Source organism: Nannospalax galili, unplaced genomic scaffold (genome assembly GCF_000622305.1).
Source record: "Nannospalax galili isolate Female #2095 unplaced genomic scaffold, S.galili_v1.0 scaffold140, whole genome shotgun sequence".
In the NCBI taxonomy this organism is placed as follows: domain Eukaryota; kingdom Metazoa; phylum Chordata; class Mammalia; order Rodentia; family Spalacidae; genus Nannospalax; species Nannospalax galili.
In genome coordinates, this window is record NW_008352267.1 from 1,201,745 (window position 1) to 1,206,314 (window position 4,570).

General features: G+C 41.3%; 1 pseudogene; it reads left to right on the top strand.

Annotated features, from left to right (window-relative positions):
* The first annotated feature begins 2,218 nt into the window (after positions 1-2,218).
* LOC103746832 lies at positions 2,219-3,658 on the top strand (annotated as a pseudogene).
* Positions 3,659-4,570: the final 912 nt, after the last annotated feature.

Genomic DNA, 4,570 nt, shown 5'->3' on the forward strand with positions numbered 1-4,570 from the left:
AAGAACAGGTTGTTTATAAACAGACACTAACCAATATTAAAAAGAAAGATAATTGAGAAAATATTTAACTAATAATTTGCTCATCAGTATATATTATACATCCTTTTATTTCTAATTCAAACATTCACTTCTGTAGAGGAAGAATTCTAATCTCAGGAATCTCAGAAAATTATAGTCAACAGGCCCTTTCTTGAGGTTATACAAGCCATAGCAATTACTGGAGAGGTGACAAGAAGAGAGCTCCACAGGTGCTGCTTCATGAATTATCACCTATGGGAAGTGATGAAACTACCTTGGAGTCACCATCTTCCTCTAAGTAATGCTAATAAACTCACTAGTTCACCTAGCTAGACTTGAGTCAAGATCATTCTTTGGTATATCCTTTATCTCTTTTCTGGAGTGAAAAGATTTTTTTTTCATATCTTCTCAGGAAAAGTCACTCTACAGTATTCAATAAAAATGGTAAGGTACTTCTGGTATCCTTGTCCAAGATTGGGTGGCAATAATTGCTTAGACGTGCATCTGAGTCTACTATTCTAGTCTATTTATCTACATGTCTATTTTGTGCCCCTGCCATGCTGACTTAATTACTAGAGCTCTATAACATAACTTGAAATTAAGCATAGTAATCCCCTAAGAGTTCTTCTTCTTTTTTTTTTCAAGATTCCATTGTATATCCAGTTTATATAACTCTTCTATATGAAACTTAGAATACTTCTTTCTATTCCTGTGAGGGATATCATAGAGATTTAAAATTAGAATGCATTGAAACTGTACATTGCTTTTTGATAAGGTGAGCATTTTCACAATGTTATTTCTACCAATCCATGAGCATGAGAAGTCTTTCCAATTTCTTTGTTCAGAGATTTAGTTTTCATGCACAAGGTCTATCACCTTCTTTATTAGGTTTATTCTGAGAGTTTGTTGTTGTTCTTTGTTTGTTGATGCTGTTGTTAATGGGTTGTTCTCAGATTCCTTTTTGTCATGTGACATACCTGGGGAGGCATAACAAATGTCTATTTACCCCAGAGAAGGAACCATTGATGACCAAAGTAAGGCAACACCACAAATCAACTTGGTGAAACAATGTGTTTTATTGGGGTTACTACAGGTGTATGGGCAAGGTATGACTTACTGGAGTGGAAATAATGCAAAAAACAGGTGTATTACCCTACCCCAGCATGTGTGAGGGCTCACACAAAAAATCAAAAACAAACAAACAGATTTGATAAAAACCAAAAAATAGAGTGCACAGCACAACTTGGAGTCAGCACAACATGTCGGAAAGTATCATTTCAAGGTAGTTCAATTGACCTCTTTTTTAATATTTGATTTATTGTTTTTTCTGTTGTTGTTAAATGAGTATGAGTTTATTGCCTACATGTAGGTAGGTGCACTTGTGTTGTGCAATGCCTTTGGAGGTCAAAAGAGGGCATCAGATTCCCCTGGAACTGGAATTATGGAAGGTTGTTAGCCTCCATGTGGGTCCTGGGAATACAAACCAGGCCCTCTGCAAGAGCAGTCAGTACACTTAACAGTGATTTATCTCTCCAGCCCCTCAACTGGCCTTTTAAAGAAAGCTTGGCTGGTCACTTCTTCTTCCAGAGGGTCCAATTTATCTGAGAGCGTTTCTCAGCAGTCCTTGGGGATTATATATGCTTAGTGAGGAGGAGCCTGGTGAACCTGGTTAATTTCAGGGACTTCATGAATCTACTGGGTTGTTCACTTCAGTTTAATGAACTTCCCTGCAGAGTGGAATGTTTGACCTTCCCTCAAAAAATCCTGTTGTTTGCTTCCTTTTAGACATCCTGTTGTTTAACTTCCTTTAGAACTATTGCCCTCTTCGCCAGGTTATTTCCATTATAAAAGATTTATCTCAGGAGATTGCTACATAACACCTTTTCAATATGTCTGTTCTTGATATCTAGAAAAGTTACTGGCTTCTGTTTGTTCGTTTTGTATCCTGACACTTTTCTAAAAATGTAGACCAGTTTTAAGAATTTTTGGTAGGCAGAAAAAAATGGTGTGTGTGTGTGTTTGTGTGTGTGTGAACTTTGTTTAAGAATACATATTGCAAGTATTATGGAAGAAAAGGATTTAACTCAGTAAGAAGCTTCCTAGATCGTTGGAAAGAGGTAACAAAAGGCAAAAGTATACTTTATCTACAGCAGACATTTTCTATTATGACATAGTAAAATGTATACTGGGAAACGGAAAGATGGTGGTGGACCTGGATTTGTTTCACGTGGAGAAAGGAGGGGACCCAGTCCTCATTCGAGAGACAAGAGAAGCTCTTCAAGGACCTGGGACTAGTGGACCAGCTGGTGAAGGCTGTGAGTGGCCTGCAGATTTGGGGCAGACAATTTGAACAAACTGAAGAACTTATGCAGTAAGACAATCGGTGAGAAAATGAAAAAAAAAAAAAAAAAAAGAGCCAGTGGGAAATGATGCATTTGTTTCAGAAAATGTGTTGAATTTCGATGATCTCACTGCAGATCTATTGGCTACCTTGAAAGTCTCACAAATCAAAAAAGTCCAACTCCTCATTGAAGAAGCTATCCTAAAGTTTGAGGGGGAGAGGATAAAGCTGGAAGCAGAGCCGTTTGAGAACATCCGAGAGACTGGGAACGTTCTGAACTTTTCTGTGCCCATCAGTAAGGATGAGCATGCAGACTACAAAGTAGAATGGATTTGGGGCGATTGTACAGTGAGAAAGAAGTACACACACGTGGACCAGGTGATGATGGCAGATGGATTTGAAGGAGAAAAGGGAGCTGTGGTGGCTGGTAGCCGAAGGTACTTTCTGAAGGGAATCCTGGTGTTCCTGGAATGGGCACTTACCCAGTAAGAACTCTACTTTGAGAAGTCGCAGCTACAATCTGATTTATACTCCCTTTTTCATGAAGAAAGAAGTCATGCAGGAGTTGGCACAGCTCAGCCAGTTTGATGAGGTGCTTTATAAGGTGATTGGCAAAGGCAGTGAAAAGTCTGACAACTCCTATGATGAGAACTACCTAATTGCCACCCCTAGCAGTCCATTGCTGCTCTGCAACGGTGCGAGTGGCTGTGATTTGAGGACCTGCCCGTCAAGTATGCTGGCCTGTCCACTTGTTTCAGTCAAGAGGTGGGCTCCCATGGCCGTGATACCCGTGGCATCTTTCGAGTCCATCAGTCATGGGAGAAGCGTCAAGAGATGATCGGCACTGCAGAAGAGTTCTATCAGTCTCGGGCTCTGAATTGCTCTGCCCGTAAAAAGCTCAATCTGGAGGCCTGCTATCCAGGCTCAGGTGCCTCTGTGAGTTGGTCTCTTGCTCTAATTGCAGATTACCGGGCTTCCCAGCACTGAATCCTATATGGGCAGACCAATAAGATGATGGACAGGGTGGTATTTGTCACTGCTTAACGCCATGATGTGCGCCACCACCCGAACCATTTGCGCCATCCTGGAGAATTACTAGAGAAGGGCATCGTTGTGCCCCAGAAGTTGAAGGAGTTCATGCCACCAGGTCTCCAGGAAATGATCCCTTTTGTGAAACCTGCACCCATTGACCAGGAGTCATCCAAAAAGCAGAAGTAACATGAGGACAGCAAAAAGAAAGCGGCAAGAGAGGTCAAATTGGAGAACCAGCTGAAGAGCATGGAGGTCATTGAAGCCTGAAGGCTGCCTCCTTCTGGTTTGCCAGGCTTTTGTCAGTTCGGATATCAGGGCCTGTGCTGGAGCAGGGAGTCCATGCACCAGTCCTTACCCTGACCCATCTGACTGCACAGCTACAGGGGAACCATCTGCCCTGTGCAGTGCAGTGTTCCCCATCTCCTCGAATGGGCCCAGGGCCTCCTCACTGATGACTGGTAAAGCCATGAAATAAAGCAGCTCTGGGGAGGTGCTCTCTCAGCCTCCCGCACCCATAAAAAAAGTATACTGGAGAATCTTAAAAATGGTTCACATTTGTGCAGGGTGAAAGATAGGGGTTCAGTTTCATTCTTCTACAAGTGGAGATCCAGATTTGCCAGCACCATTTGCTGAACATGGTGTCTTTCCTCCAGTTAATGTTCTTGGCCCCTTTGTCAAATATCAGGTGGCTAAAATTGCAATTACTCATATTTGGGTCTTCAATTTTGTTCCATTGGTCTATGGGTCTATTTTTATGCCAGTACCATATTGTTTTTATGACTATAGCTCTGTAGTAGAGCTTAAAATCTGGTATAGTAATCTCCCCAGCATTGCTCTTAGTTCTCAAGGTAGTTTTGGTGATCCGTGGTCTCTTGTGCTTCCATGTGAATCTTAGGATAGTTTTTTCCAATTCTGTGAATAGCCCAGGAAACAAGGGCAAGAATTAACAATGGGACCTCATTAAACTAAAAAGCTTCTGTACATCAAAAGAAACAACCAAGGAAGCAAACAGAAAACCCACAGAATGGGAGAAAATCTTCACCAGTGATACATGCAACAGAGGTTTAATAACCAGAATTTATAACGAACTCAAAAAACAGAGAACCAATACAAGAAGCAACCCAATTAAAAGATGGACTAAGGAGCTGAACAGAGAGTTCTCAAAAGAAGAAACAAAGA